At 51.5% G+C, this 18,295-nt stretch overlaps 18 non-coding genes across 18 annotated transcripts; 5 read left to right on the plus strand and 13 right to left on the minus strand.

The window, feature by feature from the left end:
- Positions 1 to 675: 675 nt before the first annotated feature.
- Positions 676 to 757, minus strand: TRNAL-AAG (transfer RNA leucine (anticodon AAG)). The gene has a single exon. It is a non-coding gene; the product is annotated as a tRNA-Leu (tRNA).
- A 541-nt stretch (positions 758 to 1,298) lies between these two features.
- Positions 1,299 to 1,370, plus strand: TRNAD-GUC (transfer RNA aspartic acid (anticodon GUC)). The gene has a single exon. It is a non-coding gene; the product is annotated as a tRNA-Asp (tRNA).
- Positions 1,371 to 2,144: 774 nt separating this feature from the next.
- Positions 2,145 to 2,226, minus strand: TRNAL-AAG (transfer RNA leucine (anticodon AAG)). The gene has a single exon. It is a non-coding gene; the product is annotated as a tRNA-Leu (tRNA).
- A 1,378-nt stretch (positions 2,227 to 3,604) lies between these two features.
- Positions 3,605 to 3,686, minus strand: TRNAL-AAG (transfer RNA leucine (anticodon AAG)). Its single transcript has one exon. It is a non-coding gene; the product is annotated as a tRNA-Leu (tRNA).
- Positions 3,687 to 5,058: 1,372 nt separating this feature from the next.
- On the minus strand, positions 5,059 to 5,140 carry TRNAL-AAG (transfer RNA leucine (anticodon AAG)). Its single transcript has one exon. It is a non-coding gene; the product is annotated as a tRNA-Leu (tRNA).
- A 1,364-nt stretch (positions 5,141 to 6,504) lies between these two features.
- On the minus strand, positions 6,505 to 6,586 carry TRNAL-AAG (transfer RNA leucine (anticodon AAG)). Its single transcript has one exon. It is a non-coding gene; the product is annotated as a tRNA-Leu (tRNA).
- Positions 6,587 to 7,974: 1,388 nt separating this feature from the next.
- Positions 7,975 to 8,056, minus strand: TRNAL-AAG (transfer RNA leucine (anticodon AAG)). The gene has a single exon. It is a non-coding gene; the product is annotated as a tRNA-Leu (tRNA).
- A 541-nt stretch (positions 8,057 to 8,597) lies between these two features.
- On the plus strand, positions 8,598 to 8,669 carry TRNAD-GUC (transfer RNA aspartic acid (anticodon GUC)). The gene has a single exon. It is a non-coding gene; the product is annotated as a tRNA-Asp (tRNA).
- Positions 8,670 to 9,443: 774 nt separating this feature from the next.
- TRNAL-AAG (transfer RNA leucine (anticodon AAG)) lies at positions 9,444 to 9,525 on the minus strand. The gene has a single exon. It is a non-coding gene; the product is annotated as a tRNA-Leu (tRNA).
- A 541-nt stretch (positions 9,526 to 10,066) lies between these two features.
- TRNAD-GUC (transfer RNA aspartic acid (anticodon GUC)) lies at positions 10,067 to 10,138 on the plus strand. The gene has a single exon. It is a non-coding gene; the product is annotated as a tRNA-Asp (tRNA).
- A 774-nt stretch (positions 10,139 to 10,912) lies between these two features.
- On the minus strand, positions 10,913 to 10,994 carry TRNAL-AAG (transfer RNA leucine (anticodon AAG)). The gene has a single exon. It is a non-coding gene; the product is annotated as a tRNA-Leu (tRNA).
- A 1,378-nt stretch (positions 10,995 to 12,372) lies between these two features.
- On the minus strand, positions 12,373 to 12,454 carry TRNAL-AAG (transfer RNA leucine (anticodon AAG)). Its single transcript has one exon. It is a non-coding gene; the product is annotated as a tRNA-Leu (tRNA).
- Positions 12,455 to 13,820: 1,366 nt separating this feature from the next.
- On the minus strand, positions 13,821 to 13,902 carry TRNAL-AAG (transfer RNA leucine (anticodon AAG)). The gene has a single exon. It is a non-coding gene; the product is annotated as a tRNA-Leu (tRNA).
- Positions 13,903 to 14,442: 540 nt separating this feature from the next.
- On the plus strand, positions 14,443 to 14,514 carry TRNAD-GUC (transfer RNA aspartic acid (anticodon GUC)). The gene has a single exon. It is a non-coding gene; the product is annotated as a tRNA-Asp (tRNA).
- Positions 14,515 to 15,288: 774 nt separating this feature from the next.
- Positions 15,289 to 15,370, minus strand: TRNAL-AAG (transfer RNA leucine (anticodon AAG)). Its single transcript has one exon. It is a non-coding gene; the product is annotated as a tRNA-Leu (tRNA).
- Positions 15,371 to 15,910: 540 nt separating this feature from the next.
- Positions 15,911 to 15,982, plus strand: TRNAD-GUC (transfer RNA aspartic acid (anticodon GUC)). Its single transcript has one exon. It is a non-coding gene; the product is annotated as a tRNA-Asp (tRNA).
- A 774-nt stretch (positions 15,983 to 16,756) lies between these two features.
- On the minus strand, positions 16,757 to 16,838 carry TRNAL-AAG (transfer RNA leucine (anticodon AAG)). The gene has a single exon. It is a non-coding gene; the product is annotated as a tRNA-Leu (tRNA).
- A 1,373-nt stretch (positions 16,839 to 18,211) lies between these two features.
- On the minus strand, positions 18,212 to 18,293 carry TRNAL-AAG (transfer RNA leucine (anticodon AAG)). Its single transcript has one exon. It is a non-coding gene; the product is annotated as a tRNA-Leu (tRNA).
- Between the last annotated feature and the right edge of the window lie 2 nt (positions 18,294 to 18,295).

Genomic DNA, 18,295 nt, shown 5'->3' on the forward strand with positions numbered 1-18,295 from the left:
AAAAAGCACCGGCAACGCTAGTCATCGTACAATATTTGTGCACAATTGCTTACATTAGGCGGCCGGTCCACTTTATTGAGTCCCCCTCAGCACCATTTAGTGCTCCTGTTGTCTGCGAAGTCCAAATTGTAACCCTGAATCAGTTCCTCTTCTGACCCTTTGTATCATGTTACATGACGAGTAATGATCACCTGTTAGCTTTATCCCTAATTATAACTCTCACTCTTTCCCTGCATCTAACCCTAGCTCCAATCCCATCATTAACCTCGGTCCGGGCACACGCGTGAACCCCTACTCTCATCTCAGCCTCTCCTGGTGATACATCACACCTGGGATCGTTTGCTCCCTGTGGGCTGTGGGAAATTTGCTACCAGCACGCCCTGGAAGTGGGGCTCATTCCGCTGCAACGGGAGGTCTTCCCAGGACGCGTCACAGCTCAACGCAAGAGCTCCTGGGTTTCGAAGGCTCTTGCAGCAAGCCTTCACAAAGCAGCAGGGAGCGCCGTTCCAGATGGGAAACTTGAGACTGGATGTCCAGAAAAGCAAGACGTCAGAAGCGAAACCTTTTTCCTGCAGGGTGTGGCATACCATCCGCTTGCTCATTGCGACAGAGGTGGCACTAATGAAGGAAGAGGTCAACGTTACGTTCTTCTTTAAAATGCAAGGCCAGGAAAAGTGGCAGCGGTGGGATTTGAACCCACGCCTCCGAAGAGACTGGAGCCTTAATCCAGCGCCTTAGACCGCTCGGCCACGCTACCTCCCTGCTAGTCGCCGAAAGCGGAACTTGACCCGTTGCCCGGCCCGCTTTAGTGCTCTGCCTTTTCTCCTTGGAAAGTCTGGAGACAGGCAGTGGAAGGGCAGGCAAACTGTCAGGTGCGCAGAGGAGGGGAGACCATGAGGCAAGGTGGGAGATGGGGGCAAGAAGTGAGAAAAAAACTAATCGCAAGCTAGGGCAGGATTCGGAAAGTGAAGCCGAAAAGGGGCTTAGCATGCAGCCCAGGGGTTTCTTTGACTGTCCTAAGCCCACAGGGACTTTGCCGTCCTCAGCTCATGAGACTTGAGATGGGTAGCTTGATTTGCTGAGGAAATGCGGGATGACAGATTCAACTCTGGAGTCAAACATAGCCCGGAACTATCGCCTTAAACTGAGTTTTAAGCCTGGTGCCGATAAAAAGAAAGAAATTAGCCTTAGATCGGGCAAGCCGTTTGACGGGGGAAAATGAGACCCCCCTAGGCCAGCTAGGTGGTCGCTGGATGCTGTGCAGACATCAGCAGCTGTTCATTTCATGCCCTCACGTCTCCTCGTTAGTATAGTGGTCAGTATCCCCGCCTGTCACGCGGGAGACCGGGGTTCAATTCCCCGACGGGGAGGTTAAACCTTTTCTGGATTTTTTTTAGTTCTTGACAAATATTCTTGAAGATTAGGCTGAGTCAAGTAGGGAATGGGTGCCAAGAACTGACTCTTTAAGAAAAAAGCACCGGCAACGCTAGTCATCGTACAATATTTGTGCACAATTGCTTACATTAGGCGGCCGGTCCACTTTATTGAGTCCCCCTCAGCACCATTTAGTGCTCCTGTTGTCTGCGAAGTCCAAATTGTAACCCTGAATCAGTTCCTCTTCTGACCCTTTGTATCATGTTACATGACGAGTAATGATCACCTGTTAGCTTTATCCCTAATTATAACTCTCACTCTTTCCCTGCATCTAACCCTAGCTCTAATCCCATCATTAACCTCGGTCCGGGCACACGCGTGAACCCCTACTCTCATCTCAGCCTCTCCTGGTGATACATCACACCTGGGATCGTTTGCTCCCTGTGGGCTGTGGGAAATTTGCTACCAGCACGCCCTGGAAGTGGGGCTCATTCCGCTGCAACGGGAGGTCTTCCCAGGACGCGTCACAGCTCAACGCAAGAGCTCCTGGGTTTCGAAGGCTCTTGCAGCAAGCCTTCACAAAGCAGCAGGGAGCGCCGTTCCAGATGAGAAACTTGAGACTGGATGTCCAGAAAAGCAAGACGTCAGAAGCGAAACCTTTTTCCTGCAGGGTGTGGCATACCATCCGCTTGCTCATTGCGACAGAGGTGGCACTAATGAAGGAAGAGGTCAACGTTACGTTCTTCTTTAAAATGCAAGGCCAGGAAAAGTGGCAGCGGTGGGATTTGAACCCACGCCTCCGAAGAGACTGGAGCCTTAATCCAGCGCCTTAGACCGCTCGGCCACGCTACCTCCCTGCTAGTCGCCGAAAGCGGAACTTGACCCGTTGCCCGGCCCGCTTTAGTGCTTTGCCTTTTCTCCTTGGAAAGTCTGGAGACAGGCAGTGGAAGGGCAGGCAAACTGTCAGGTGCGCAGAGGAGGGGAGACCATGAGGCAAGGTGGGAGATGGGGGCAAGAAGTGAGAAAAAAACTAATCGCAAGCTAGGGCAGGATTCGGAAAGTGAAGCCGAAAAGGGGCTTAGCATGCAGCCCAGGGGTTTCTTTGACTGTCCTAAGCCCACAGGGACTTTGCCGTCCTCAGCTCATGAGACTTGAGATGGGTAGCTTGATTTGCTGAGGAAATGCGGGATGACAGATTCAACTCTGGAGTCAAACATAGCCCGGAACTATCGCCTTAAACTGAGTTTTAAGCCTGGTGCCGATAAAAAGAAAGAAATTAGCCTTAGATCGGGCAAGCCGTTTGACGGGGGAAAATGAGACCCCCCTAGGCCAGCTAGGTGGTCGCTGGATGCTGTGCAGACATCAGCAGCTGTTCATTTCATGCCCTCACGTCTCCTCGTTAGTATAGTGGTCAGTATCCCCGCCTGTCACGCGGGAGACCGGGGTCGACGGGGAGGTTAAACCGTTTCTGGATTTTTTTTAGTTCTTGACAAATATTCTTGAAGATTAGGCTGAGTCAAGTAGGGAATGGGTGCCAAGAACTGACTCTTTAAGAAAAAAGCACCGGCAACGCTAGTCATCGTACAATATTTGTGCACAATTGCTTACATTAGGCGGCCGGTCCACTTTATTGAGTCCCCCTCAGCACCATTTAGTGCTCCTGTTGTCTGCGAAGTCCAAATTGTAACCCTGAATCAGTTCCTCTTCTGACCCTTTGTATCATGTTACATGACGAGTAATGATCACCTGTTAGCTTTATCCCTAATTATAACTCTCACTCTTTCCCTGCATCTAACCCTAGCTCTAATCCCATCATTAACCTCGGTCCGGGCACACGCGTGAACCCCTACTCTCATCTCAGCCTCTCCTGGTGATACATCACACCTGGGATCGTTTGCTCCCTGTGGGCTGTGGGAAATTTGCTACCAGCACGCCCTGGAAGTGGGGCTCATTCCGCTGCAACGGGAGGTCTTCCCAGGACGCGTCACAGCTCAACGCAAGAGCTCCTGGGTTTCGAAGGCTCTTGCAGCAAGCCTTCACAAAGCAGCAGGGAGCGCCGTTCCAGATGGGAAACTTGAGACTGGATGTCCAGAAAAGCAAGACGTCAGAAGCGAAACCTTTTTCCTGCAGGGTGTGGCATACCATCCGCTTGCTCATTGCGACAGAGGTGGCACTAATGAAGGAAGAGGTCAACGTTACGTTCTTCTTTAAAATGCAAGGCCAGGAAAAGTGGCAGCGGTGGGATTTGAACCCACGCCTCCGAAGAGACTGGAGCCTTAATCCAGCGCCTTAGACCGCTCGGCCACGCTACCTCCCTGCTAGTCGCCGAAAGCGGAACTTGACCCGTTGCCCGGCCCGCTTTAGTGCTTTGCCTTTTCTCCTTGGAAAGTCTGGAGACAGGCAGTGGAAGGGCAGGCAAACTGTCAGGTGCGCAGAGGAGGGGAGACCATGAGGCAAGGTGGGAGATGGGGGCAAGAAGTGAGAAAAAAACTAATCGCAAGCTAGGGCAGGATTCGGAAAGTGAAGCCGAAAAGGGGCTTAGCATGCAGCCCAGGGGTTTCTTTGACTGTCCTAAGCCCACAGGGACTTTGCCGTCCTCAGCTCATGAGACTTGAGATGGGTAGCTTGATTTGCTGAGGAAATGCGGGATGACAGATTCAACTCTGGAGTCAAACATAGCCCGGAACTATCGCCTTAAACTGAGTTTTAAGCCTGGTGCCGATAAAAAGAAAGAAATTAGCCTTAGATCGGGCAAGCCGTTTGACGGGGGAAAATGAGACCCCCCTAGGCCAGCTAGGTGGTCGCTGGATGCTGTGCAGACATCAGCAGCTGTTCATTTCATTCCCTCACGTCTCCTCGTTAGTATAGTGGTCAGTATCCCCGCCTGGGGTTCAATTCCCCGACGGGGAGGTTAAACCGTTTCTGGATTTTTTTTAGTTCTTGACAAATATTCTTGAAGATTAGGCTGAGTCAAGTAGGGAATGGGTGCCAAGAACTGACTCTTTAAGAAAAAAGCACCGGCAACGCTAGTCATCGTACAATATTTGTGCACAATTGCTTACATTAGGCGGCCGGTCCACTTTATTGAGTCCCCCTCAGCACCATTTAGTGCTCCTGTTGTCTGCGAAGTCCAAATTGTAACCCTGAATCAGTTCCTCTTCTGACCCTTTGTATCATGTTACATGACGAGTAATGATCACCTGTTAGCTTTATCCCTAATTATAACTCTCACTCTTTCCCTGCATCTAACCCTAGCTCTAATCCCATCATTAACCTCGGTCCGGGCACACGCGTGAACCCCTACTCTCATCTCAGCCTCTCCTGGTGATACATCACACCTGGGATCGTTTGCTCCCTGTGGGCTGTGGGAAATTTGCTACCAGCACGCCCTGGAAGTGGGGCTCATTCCGCTGCAACGGGAGGTCTTCCCAGGACGCGTCACAGCTCAACGCAAGAGCTCCTGGGTTTCGAAGGCTCTTGCAGCAAGCCTTCACAAAGCAGCAGGGAGCGCCGTTCCAGATGGGAAACTTGAGACTGGATGTCCAGAAAAGCAAGACGTCAGAAGCGAAACCTTTTTCCTGCAGGGTGTGGCATACCATCCGCTTGCTCATTGCGACAGAGGTGGCACTAATGAAGGAAGAGGTCAACGTTACGTTCTTCTTTAAAATGCAAGGCCAGGAAAAGTGGCAGCGGTGGGATTTGAACCCACGCCTCCGAAGAGACTGGAGCCTTAATCCAGCGCCTTAGACCGCTCGGCCACGCTACCTCCCTGCTAGTCGCCGAAAGCGGAACTTGACCCGTTGCCCGGCCCGCTTTAGTGCTTTGCCTTTTCTCCTTGGAAAGTCTGGAGACAGGCAGTGGAAGGGCAGGCAAACTGTCAGGTGCGCAGAGGAGGGGAGACCATGAGGCAAGGTGGGAGATGGGGGCAAGAAGTGAGAAAAAAACTAATCGCAAGCTAGGGCAGGATTCGGAAAGTGAAGCCGAAAAGGGGCTTAGCATGCAGCCCAGGGGTTTCTTTGACTGTCCTAAACCCACAGGGACTTTGCCGTCCTCAGCTCATGAGACTTGAGATGGGTAGCTTGATTTGCTGAGGAAATGCGGGATGACAGATTCAACTCTGGAGTCAAACATAGCCCGGAACTATCGCCTTAAACTGAGTTTTAAGCCTGGTGCCGATAAAAAGAAAGAAATTAGCCTTAGATCGGGCAAGCCGTTTGACGGGGGAAAATGAGACCCCCCTAGGCCAGCTAGGTGGTCGCTGGATGCTGTGCAGACATCAGCAGCTGTTCATTTCATGCCCTCACGTCTCCTCGTTAGTATAGTGGTCAGTATCCCCGCCTGTCACCCGACGGGGAGGTTAAACCTTTTCTGGATTTTTTTTAGTTCTTGACAAATATTCTTGAAGATTAGGCTGAGTCAAGTAGGGAATGGGTGCCAAGAACTGACTCTTTAAGAAAAAAGCACCGGCAACGCTAGTCATCGTACAATATTTGTGCACAATTGCTTACATTAGGCGGCCGGTCCACTTTATTGAGTCCCCCTCAGCACCATTTAGTGCTCCTGTTGTCTGCGAAGTCCAAATTGTAACCCTGAATCAGTTCCTCTTCTGACCCTTTGTATCATGTTACATGACGAGTAATGATCACCTGTTAGCTTTATCCCTAATTATAACTCTCACTCTTTCCCTGCATCTAACCCTAGCTCTAATCCCATCATTAACCTCGGTCCGGGCACACGCGTGAACCCCTACTCTCATCTCAGCCTCTCCTGGTGATACATCACACCTGGGATCGTTTGCTCCCTGTGGGCTGTGGGAAATTTGCTACCAGCACGCCCTGGAAGTGGGGCTCATTCCGCTGCAACGGGAGGTCTTCCCAGGACGCGTCACAGCTCAACGCAAGAGCTCCTGGGTTTCGAAGGCTCTTGCAGCAAGCCTTCACAAAGCAGCAGGGAGCGCCGTTCCAGATGGGAAACTTGAGACTGGATGTCCAGAAAAGCAAGACGTCAGAAGCGAAACCTTTTTCCTGCAGGGTGTGGCATACCATCCGCTTGCTCATTGCGACAGAGGTGGCACTAATGAAGGAAGAGGTCAACGTTACGTTCTTCTTTAAAATGCAAGGCCAGGAAAAGTGGCAGCGGTGGGATTTGAACCCACGCCTCCGAAGAGACTGGAGCCTTAATCCAGCGCCTTAGACCGCTCGGCCACGCTACCTCCCGGCTAGTCGCCGAAAGCGGAACTTGACCCGTTGCCCGGCCCGCTTTAGTGCTTTGCCTTTTCTCCTTGGAAAGTCTGGAGACAGGCAGTGGAAGGGCAGGCAAACTGTCAGGTGCGCAGAGGAGGGGAGACCATGAGGCAAGGTGGGAGATGGGGGCAAGAAGTGAGAAAAAAACTAATCGCAAGCTAGGGCAGGATTCGGAAAGTGAAGCCGAAAAGGGGCTTAGCATGCAGCCCAGGGGTTTCTTTGACTGTCCTAAGCCCACAGGGACTTTGCCGTCCTCAGCTCATGAGACTTGAGATGGGTAGCTTGATTTGCTGAGGAAATGCGGGATGACAGATTCAACTCTGGAGTCAAACATAGCCCGGAACTATCGCCTTAAACTGAGTTTTAAGCCTGGTGCCGATAAAAAGAAAGAAATTAGCCTTAGATCGGGCAAGCCGTTTGACGGGGGAAAATGAGACCCCCCCTAGGCCAGCTAGGTGGTCGCTGGATGCTGTGCAGACATCAGCAGCTGTTCATTTCATGCCCTCACGTCTCCTCGTTAGTATAGTGGTCAGTATCCCTGCCTGTCACGCGGGAGACCGGGGTTCAATTCCCCGACGGGGAGGTTAAACCGTTTCTGGATTTTTTTTAGTTCTTGACAAATATTCTTGAAGATTAGGCTGAGTCAAGTAGGGAATGGGTGCCAAGAACTGACTCTTTAAGAAAAAAGCACCGGCAACGCTAGTCATCGTACAATATTTGTGCACAATTGCTTACATTAGGCGGCCGGTCCACTTTATTGAGTCCCCCTCAGCACCATTTAGTGCTCCTGTTGTCTGCGAAGTCCAAATTGTAACCCTGAATCAGTTCCTCTTCTGACCCTTTGTATCATGTTACATGACGAGTAATGATCACCTGTTAGCTTTATCCCTAATTATAACTCTCACTCTTTCCCTGCATCTAACCCTAGCTCTAATCCCATCATTAACCTCGGTCCGGGCACACGCGTGAACCCCTACTCTCATCTCAGCCTCTCCTGGTGATACATCACACCTGGGATCGTTTGCTCCCTGTGGGCTGTGGGAAATTTGCTACCAGCACGCCCTGGAAGTGGGGCTCATTCCGCTGCAACGGGAGGTCTTCCCAGGACGCGTCACAGCTCAACGCAAGAGCTCCTGGGTTTCGAAGGCTCTTGCAGCAAGCCTTCACAAAGCAGCAGGGAGCGCCGTTCCAGATGGGAAACTTGAGACTGGATGTCCAGAAAAGCAAGACGTCAGAAGCGAAACCTTTTTCCTGCAGGGTGTGGCATACCATCCGCTTGCTCATTGCGACAGAGGTGGCACTAATGAAGGAAGAGGTCAACGTTACGTTCTTCTTTAAAATGCAAGGCCAGGAAAAGTGGCAGCGGTGGGATTTGAACCCACGCCTCCGAAGAGACTGGAGCCTTAATCCAGCGCCTTAGACCGCTCGGCCACGCTACCTCCCTGCTAGTCGCCGAAAGCGGAACTTGACCCGTTGCCCGGCCCGCTTTAGTGCTTTGCCTTTTCTCCTTGGAAAGTCTGGAGACAGGCAGTGGAAGGGCAGGCAAACTGTCAGGTGCGCAGAGGAGGGGAGACCATGAGGCAAGGTGGGAGATGGGGGCAAGAAGTGAGAAAAAAACTAATCGCAAGCTAGGGCAGGATTCGGAAAGTGAAGCCGAAAAGGGGCTTAGCATGCAGCCCAGGGGTTTCTTTGACTGTCCTAAGCCCACAGGGACTTTGCCGTCCTCAGCTCATGAGACTTGAGATGGGTAGCTTGATTTGCTGAGGAAATGCGGGATGACAGATTCAACTCTGGAGTCAAACATAGCCCGGAACTATCGCCTTAAACTGAGTTTTAAGCCTGGTGCCGATAAAAAGAAAGAAATTAGCCTTAGATCGGGCAAGCCGTTTGACGGGGGAAAATGAGACCCCCCTAGGCCAGCTAGGTGGTCGCTGGATGCTGTGCAGACATCAGCAGCTGTTCATTTCATGCCCTCACGTCTCCTCGTTAGTATAGTGGTCAGTATCCCCGCCTGTCACGCGGGAGACCGGGGTTCAATTCCCCGACGGGGAGGTTAAACCGTTTCTGGATTTTTATTAGTTCTTGACAAATATTCTTGAAGATTAGGCTGAGTCAAGTAGGGAATGGGTGCCAAGAACTGACTCTTTAAGAAAAAAGCACCGGCAACGCTAGTCATCGTACAATATTTGTGCACAATTGCTTACATTAGGCGGCCGGTCCACTTTATTGAGTCCCCCTCAGCACCATTTAGTGCTCCTGTTGTCTGCGAAGTCCAAATTGTAACCCTGAATCAGTTCCTCTTCTGACCCTTTGTATCATGTTACATGACGAGTAATGATCACCTGTTAGCTTTATCCCTAATTATAACTCTCACTCTTTCCCTGCATCTAACCCTAGCTCTAATCCCATCATTAACCTCGGTCCGGGCACACGCGTGAACCCCTACTCTCATCTCAGCCTCTCCTGGTGATACATCACACCTGGGATCGTTTGCTCCCTGTGGGCTGTGGGAAATTTGCTACCAGCACGCCCTGGAAGTGGGGCTCATTCCGCTGCAACGGGAGGTCTTCCCAGGACGCGTCACAGCTCAACGCAAGAGCTCCTGGGTTTCGAAGGCTCTTGCAGCAAGCCTTCACAAAGCAGCAGGGAGCGCCGTTCCAGATGGGAAACTTGAGACTGGATGTCCAGAAAAGCAAGACGTCAGAAGCGAAACCTTTTTCCTGCAGGGTGTGGCATACCATCCGCTTGCTCATTGCGACAGAGGTGGCACTAATGAAGGAAGAGGTCAACGTTACGTTCTTCTTTAAAATGCAAGGCCAGGAAAAGTGGCAGCGGTGGGATTTGAACCCACGCCTCCGAAGAGACTGGAGCCTTAATCCAGCGCCTTAGACCGCTCGGCCACGCTACCTCCCTGCTAGTCGCCGAAAGCGGAACTTGACCCGTTGCCCGGCCCGCTTTAGTGCTTTGCCTTTTCTCCTTGGAAAGTCTGGAGACAGGCAGTGGAAGGGCAGGCAAACTGTCAGGTGCGCAGAGGAGGGGAGACCATGAGGCAAGGTGGGAGATGGGGGCAAGAAGTGAGAAAAAAACTAATCGCAAGCTAGGGCAGGATTCGGAAAGTGAAGCCGAAAAGGGGCTTAGCATGCAGCCCAGGGGTTTCTTTGACTGTCCTAAGCCCACAGGGACTTTGCCGTCCTCAGCTCATGAGACTTGAGATGGGTAGCTTGATTTGCTGAGGAAATGCGGGATGACAGATTCAACTCTGGAGTCAAACATAGCCCGGAACTATCGCCTTAAACTGAGTTTTAAGCCTGGTGCCGATAAAAAGAAAGAAATTAGCCTTAGATCGGGCAAGCCGTTTGACGGGGGAAAATGAGACCCCCCTAGGCCAGCTAGGTGGTCGCTGGATGCTGTGCAGACATCGGCAGCTGTTCATTTCATGCCCTCACGTCTCCTCGTTAGTATAGTGGTCAGTATCCCCGCCTGTCACGCGGGAGACCGGGGTTCAATTCCCCGACGGGGAGGTTAAACCGTTTCTGGATTTTTTTTAGTTCTTGACAAATATTCTTGAAGATTAGGCTGAGTCAAGTAGGGAATGGGTGCCAAGAACTGACTCTTTAAGAAAAAAGCACCGGCAACGCTAGTCATCGTACAATATTTGTGCACAATTGCTTACATTAGGCGGCCGGTCCACTTTATTGAGTCCCCCTCAGCACCATTTAGTGCTCCTGTTGTCTGCGAAGTCCAAATTGTAACCCTGAATCAGTTCCTCTTCTGACCCTTTGTATCATGTTACATGACGAGTAATGATCACCTGTTAGCTTTATCCCTAATTATAACTCTCACTCTTTCCCTGCATCTAACCCTAGCTCTAATCCCATCATTAACCTCGGTCCGGGCACACGCGTGAACCCCTACTCTCATCTCAGCCTCTCCTGGTGATACATCACACCTGGGATCGTTTGCTCCCTGTGGGCTGTGGGAAATTTGCTACCAGCACGCCCTGGAAGTGGGGCTCATTCCGCTGCAACGGGAGGTCTTCCCAGGACGCGTCACAGCTCAACGCAAGAGCTCCTGGGTTTCGAAGGCTCTTGCAGCAAGCCTTCACAAAGCAGCAGGGAGCGCCGTTCCAGATGGGAAACTTGAGACTGGATGTCCAGAAAAGCAAGACGTCAGAAGCGAAACCTTTTTCCTGCAGGGTGTGGCATACCATCCGCTTGCTCATTGCGACAGAGGTGGCACTAATGAAGGAAGAGGTCAACGTTACGTTCTTCTTTAAAATGCAAGGCCAGGAAAAGTGGCAGCGGTGGGATTTGAACCCACGCCTCCGAAGAGACTGGAGCCTTAATCCAGCGCCTTAGACCGCTCGGCCACGCTACCTCCCTGCTAGTCGCCGAAAGCGGAACTTGACCCGTTGCCCGGCCCGCTTTAGTGCTTTGCCTTTTCTCCTTGGAAAGTCTGGAGACAGGCAGTGGAAGGGCAGGCAAACTGTCAGGTGCGCAGAGGAGGGGAGACCATGAGGCAAGGTGGGAGATGGGGGCAAGAAGTGAGAAAAAAACTAATCGCAAGCTAGGGCAGGATTCGGAAAGTGAAGCCGAAAAGGGGCTTAGCATGCAGCCCAGGGGTTTCTTTGACTGTCCTAAGCCCACAGGGACTTTGCCGTCCTCAGCTCATGAGACTTGAGATGGGTAGCTTGATTTGCTGAGGAAATGCGGGATGACAGATTCAACTCTGGAGTCAAACATAGCCCGGAACTATCGCCTTAAACTGAGTTTTAAGCCTGGTGCCGATAAAAAGAAAGAAATTAGCCTTAGATCGGGCAAGCCGTTTGACGGGGGAAAATGAGACCCCCCTAGGCCAGCTAGGTGGTCGCTGGATGCTGTGCAGACATCAGCAGCTGTTCATTTCATGCCCTCACGTCTCCTCGTTAGTATAGTGGTCAGTATCCCCGCCTGTCACGCGGGAGACCGTCCCCGACGGGGAGGTTAAACCGTTTCTGGATTTTTTTTAGTTCTTGACAAATATTCTTGAAGATTAGGCTGAGTCAAGTAGGGAATGGGTGCCAAGAACTGACTCTTTAAGAAAAAAGCACCGGCAACGCTAGTCATCGTACAATATTTGTGCACAATTGCTTACATTAGGCGGCCGGTCCACTTTATTGAGTCCCCCTCAGCACCATTTAGTGCTCCTGTTGTCTGCGAAGTCCAAATTGTAACCCTGAATCAGTTCCTCTTCTGACCCTTTGTATCATGTTACATGACGAGTAATGATCACCTGTTAGCTTTATCCCTAATTATAACTCTCACTCTTTCCCTGCATCTAACCCTAGCTCTAATCCCATCATTAACCTCGGTCCGGGCACACGCGTGAACCCCTACTCTCATCTCAGCCTCTCCTGGTGATACATCACACCTGGGATCGTTTGCTCCCTGTGGGCTGTGGGAAATTTGCTACCAGCACGCCCTGGAAGTGGGGCTCATTCCGCTGCAACGGGAGGTCTTCCCAGGACGCGTCACAGCTCAACGCAAGAGCTCCTGGGTTTCGAAGGCTCTTGCAGCAAGCCTTCACAAAGCAGCAGGGAGCGCCGTTCCAGATGGGAAACTTGAGACTGGATGTCCAGAAAAGCAAGACGTCAGAAGCGAAACCTTTTTCCTGCAGGGTGTGGCATACCATCCGCTTGCTCATTGCGACAGAGGTGGCACTAATGAAGGAAGAGGTCAACGTTACGTTCTTCTTTAAAATGCAAGGCCAGGAAAAGTGGCAGCGGTGGGATTTGAACCCACGCCTCCGAAGAGACTGGAGCCTTAATCCAGCGCCTTAGACCGCTCGGCCACGCTACCTCCCTGCTAGTCGCCGAAAGCGGAACTTGACCCGTTGCCCGGCCCGCTTTAGTGCTTTGCCTTTTCTCCTTGGAAAGTCTGGAGACAGGCAGTGGAAGGGCAGGCAAACTGTCAGGTGCGCAGAGGAGGGGAGACCATGAGGCAAGGTGGGAGATGGGGGCAAGAAGTGAGAAAAAAACTAATCGCAAGCTAGGGCAGGATTCGGAAAGTGAAGCCGAAAAGGGGCTTAGCATGCAGCCCAGGGGTTTCTTTGACTGTCCTAAGCCCACAGGGACTTTGCCGTCCTCAGCTCATGAGACTTGAGATGGGTAGCTTGATTTGCTGAGGAAATGCGGGATGACAGATTCAACTCTGGAGTCAAACATAGCCCGGAACTATCGCCTTAAACTGAGTTTTAAGCCTGGTGCCGATAAAAAGAAAGAAATTAGCCTTAGATCGGGCAAGCCGTTTGACGGGGGAAAATGAGACCCCCCTAGGCCAGCTAGGTGGTCGCTGGATGCTGTGCAGACATCAGCAGCTGTTCATTTCATGCCCTCACGTCTCCTCGTTAGTATAGTGGTCAGTGACCGGGGTTCAATTCCCCGACGGAGAGGTTAAACCTTTTCTGGATTTTTTTTAGTTCTTGACAAATATTCTTGAAGATTAGGCTGAGTCAAGTAGGGAATGGGTGCCAAGAACTGACTCTTTAAGAAAAAAGCACCGGCAACGCTAGTCATCGTACAATATTTGTGCACAATTGCTTACATTAGGCGGCCGGTCCACTTTATTGAGTCCCCCTCAGCACCATTTAGTGCTCCTGTTGTCTGCGAAGTCCAAATTGTAACCCTGAATCAGTTCCTCTTCTGACCCTTTGTATCATGTTACATGACGAGTAATGATCACCTGTTAGCTTTATCCCTAATTATAACTCTCACTCTTTCCCTGCATCTAACCCTAGCTCTAATCCCATCATTAACCTCGGTCCGGGCACACGCGTGAACCCCTACTCTCATCTCAGCCTCTCCTGGTGATACATCACACCTGGGATCGTTTGCTCCCTGTGGGCTGTGGGAAATTTGCTACCAGCACGCCCTGGAAGTGGGGCTCATTCCGCTGCAACGGGAGGTCTTCCCAGGACGCGTCACAGCTCAACGCAAGAGCTCCTGGGTTTCGAAGGCTCTTGCAGCAAGCCTTCACAAAGCAGCAGGGAGCGCCGTTCCAGATGGGAAACTTGAGACTGGATGTCCAGAAAAGCAAGACGTCAGAAGCGAAACCTTTTTCCTGCAGGGTGTGGCATACCATCCGCTTGCTCATTGCGACAGAGGTGGCACTAATGAAGGAAGAGGTCAACGTTACGTTCTTCTTTAAAATGCAAGGCCAGGAAAAGTGGCAGCGGTGGGATTTGAACCCACGCCTCCGAAGAGACTGGAGCCTTAATCCAGCGCCTTAGACCGCTCGGCCACGCTACCTCCCTGCTAGTCGCCGAAAGCGGAACTTGACCCGTTGCCCGGCCCGCTTTAGTGCTTTGCCTTTTCTCCTTGGAAAGTCTGGAGACAGGCAGTGGAAGGGCAGGCAAACTGTCAGGTGCGCAGAGGAGGGGAGACCATGAGGCAAGGTGGGAGATGGGGGCAAGAAGTGAGAAAAAAACTAATCGCAAGCTAGGGCAGGATTCGGAAAGTGAAGCCGAAAAGGGGCTTAGCATGCAGCCCAGGGGTTTCTTTGACTGTCCTAAGCCCACAGGGACTTTGCCGTCCTCAGCTCATGAGACTTGAGATGGGTAGCTTGATTTGCTGAGGAAATGCGGGATGACAGATTCAACTCTGGAGTCAAACATAGCCCGGAACTATCGCCTTAAACTGAGTTTTAAGCCTGGTGCCGATAAAAAGAAAGAAATTAGCCTTAGATCGGGCAAGCCGTTTGACGGGGGAAAATGAGACCCCCTAGGCCAGCTAGGTGGTCGCTGGATGCTGTGCAGACATCAGCAGCTGTTCATTTCATGCCCTCACGTCTCCTCGTTAGTATAGTGGTCAGTATCCCCGCCTGTCACGCGGGAGACCGGGGTTCAATTCCCCGACGGGGAGGTTAAACCTTTTCTGGATTTTTTTTAGTTCTTGACAAATATTCTTGAAGATTAGGCTGAGTCAAGTAGGGAATGGGTGCCAAGAACTGACTCTTTAAGAAAAAAGCACCGGCAACGCTAGTCATCGTACAATATTTGTGCACAATTGCTTACATTAGGCGGCCGGTCCACTTTATTGAGTCCCCCTCAGCACCATTTAGTGCTCCTGTTGTCTGCGAAGTCCAAATTGTAACCCTGAATCAGTTCCTCTTCTGACCCTTTGTATCATGTTACATGACGAGTAATGATCACCTGTTAGCTTTATCCCTAATTATAACTCTCACTCTTTCCCTGCATCTAACCCTAGCTCTAATCCCATCATTAACCTCGGTCCGGGCACACGCGTGAACCCTTACTCTCATCTCAGCCTCTCCTGGTGATACATCACACCTGGGATCGTTTGCTCCCTGTGGGCTGTGGGAAATTTGCTACCAGCACGCCCTGGAAGTGGGGCTCATTCCGCTGCAACGGGAGGTCTTCCCAGGACGCGTCACAGCTCAACGCAAGAGCTCCTGGGTTTCGAAGGCTCTTGCAGCAAGCCTTCACAAAGCAGCAGGGAGCGCCGTTCCAGATGGGAAACTTGAGACTGGATGTCCAGAAAAGCAAGACGTCAGAAGCGAAACCTTTTTCCTGCAGGGTGTGGCATACCATCCGCTTGCTCATTGCGACAGAGGTGGCACTAATGAAGGAAGAGGTCAACGTTACGTTCTTCTTTAAAATGCAAGGCCAGGAAAAGTGGCAGCGGTGGGATTTGAACCCACGCCTCCGAAGAGACTGGAGCCTTAATCCAGCGCCTTAGACCGCTCGGCCACGCTACCTCCCTGCTAGTCGCCGAAAGCGGAACTTGACCCGTTGCCCGGCCCGCTTTAGTGCTTTGCCTTTTCTCCTTGGAAAGTCTGGAGACAGGCAGTGGAAGGGCAGGCAAACTGTCAGGTGCGCAGAGGAGGGGAGACCATGAGGCAAGGTGGGAGATGGGGGCAAGAAGTGAGAAAAAAACTAATCGCAAGCTAGGGCAGGATTCGGAAAGTGAAGCCGAAAAGGGGCTTAGCATGCAGCCCAGGGGTTTCTTTGACTGTCCTAAGCCCACAGGGACTTTGCCGTCCTCAGCTCATGAGACTTGAGATGGGTAGCTTGATTTGCTGAGGAAATGCGGGATGACAGATTCAACTCTGGAGTCAAACATAGCCCGGAACTATCGCCTTAAACTGAGTTTTAAGCCTGGTGCCGATAAAAAGAAAGAAATTAGCCTTAGATCGGGCAAGCCGTTTGACGGGGGAAAATGAGACCCCCTAGGCCAGCTAGGTGGTCGCTGGATGCTGTGCAGACATCAGCAGCTGTTCATTTCATGCCCTCACGTCTCCTCGTTAGTATAGTGGTCAGTATCCCCGCCTGTCACGCGGGAGACCGGGGTTCAATTCCCCGACGGGGAGGTTAAACCTTTTCTGGATTTTTTTTAGTTCTTGACAAATATTCTTGAAGATTAGGCTGAGTCAAGTAGGGAATGGGTGCCAAGAACTGACTCTTTAAGAAAAAAGCACCGGCAACGCTAGTCATCGTACAATATTTGTGCACAATTGCTTACATTAGGCGGCCGGTCCACTTTATTGAGTCCCCCTCAGCACCATTTAGTGCTCCTGTTGTCTGCGAAGTCCAAATTGTAACCCTGAATCAGTTCCTCTTCTGACCCTTTGTATCATGTTACATGACGAGTAATGATCACCTGTTAGCTTTATCCCTAATTATAACTCTCACTCTTTCCCTGCATCTAACCCTAGCTCTAATCCCATCATTAACCTCGGTCCGGGCACACGCGTGAACCCTTACTCTCATCTCAGCCTCTCCTGGTGATACATCACACCTGGGATCGTTTGCTCCCTGTGGGCTGTGGGAAATTTGCTACCAGCACGCCCTGGAAGTGGGGCTCATTCCGCTGCAACGGGAGGTCTTCCCAGGACGCGTCACAGCTCAACGCAAGAGCTCCTGGGTTTCGAAGGCTCTTGCAGCAAGCCTTCACAAAGCAGCAGGGAGCGCCGTTCCAGATGGGAAACTTGAGACTGGATGTCCAGAAAAGCAAGACGTCAGAAGCGAAACCTTTTTCCTGCAGGGTGTGGCATACCATCCGCTTGCTCATTGCGACAGAGGTGGCACTAATGAAGGAAGAGGTCAACGTTACGTTCTTCTTTAAAATGCAAGGCCAGGAAAAGTGGCAGCGGTGGGATTTGAACCCACGCCTCCGAAGAGACTGGAGCCTTAATCCAGCGCCTTAGACCGCTCGGCCACGCTACCTCCCTGCTAGTCGCCGAAAGCGGAACTTGACCCGTTGCCCGGCCCGCTTTAGTGCTTTGCCTTTTCTCCTTGGAAAGTCTGGAGACAGGCAGTGGAAGGGCAGGCAAACTGTCAGGTGCGCAGAGGAGGGGAGACCATGAGGCAAGGTGGGAGATGGGGGCAAGAAGTGAGAAAAAAACTAATCGCAAGCTAGGGCAGGATTCGGAAAGTGAAGCCGAAAAGGGGCTTAGCATGCAGCCCAGGGGTTTCTTTGACTGTCCTAAGCCCACAGGGACTTTGCCGTCCTCAGCTCATGAGACTTGAGATGGGTAGCTTGATTTGCTGAGGAAATGCGGGATGACAGATTCAACTCTGGAGTCAAACATAGCCCGGAACTATCGCCTTAAACTGAGTTTTAAGCCTGGTGCCGATAAAAAGAAAGAAATTAGCCTTAGATCGGGCAAGCCGTTTGACGGGGGAAAATGAGACCCCCTAGGCCAGCTAGGTGGTCGCTGGATGCTGTGCAGACATCAGCAGCTGTTCATTTCATGCCCTCACGTCTCCTCGTTAGTATAGTGGTCAGTATCCCCGCCTGTCACGCGGGAGACCGCGACGGGGAGGTTAAACCTTTTCTGGATTTTTTTTAGTTCTTGACAAATATTCTTGAAGATTAGGCTGAGTCAAGTAGGGAATGGGTGCCAAGAACTGACTCTTTAAGAAAAAAGCACCGGCAACGCTAGTCATCGTACAATATTTGTGCACAATTGCTTACATTAGGCGGCCGGTCCACTTTATTGAGTCCCCCTCAGCACCATTTAGTGCTCCTGTTGTCTGCGAAGTCCAAATTGTAACCCTGAATCAGTTCCTCTTCTGACCCTTTGTATCATGTTACATGACGAGTAATGATCACCTGTTAGCTTTATCCCTAATTATAACTCTCACTCTTTCCCTGCATCTAACCCTAGCTCTAATCCCATCATTAACCTCGGTCCGGGCACACGCGTGAACCCTTACTCTCATCTCAGCCTCTCCTGGTGATACATCACACCTGGGATCGTTTGCTCCCTGTGGGCTGTGGGAAATTTGCTACCAGCACGCCCTGGAAGTGGGGCTCATTCCGCTGCAACGGGAGGTCTTCCCAGGACGCGTCACAGCTCAACGCAAGAGCTCCTGGGTTTCGAAGGCTCTTGCAGCAAGCCTTCACAAAGCAGCAGGGAGCGCCGTTCCAGATGGGAAACTTGAGACTGGATGTCCAGAAAAGCAAGACGTCAGAAGCGAAACCTTTTTCCTGCAGGGTGTGGCATACCATCCGCTTGCTCATTGCGACAGAGGTGGCACTAATGAAGGAAGAGGTCAACGTTACGTTCTTCTTTAAAATGCAAGGCCAGGAAAAGTGGCAGCGGTGGGATTTGAACCCACGCCTCCGAAGAGACTGGAGCCTTAATCCAGCGCCTTAGACCGCTCGGCCACGCTACCTC

This window comes from Ambystoma mexicanum, unplaced genomic scaffold, assembly GCF_040938575.1.
Source record: "Ambystoma mexicanum isolate Mex_15411 unplaced genomic scaffold, UKY_AmexF1_1 Mex_scaf20, whole genome shotgun sequence".
Taxonomy (NCBI): Eukaryota; Metazoa; Chordata; class Amphibia; order Caudata; family Ambystomatidae; genus Ambystoma; species Ambystoma mexicanum.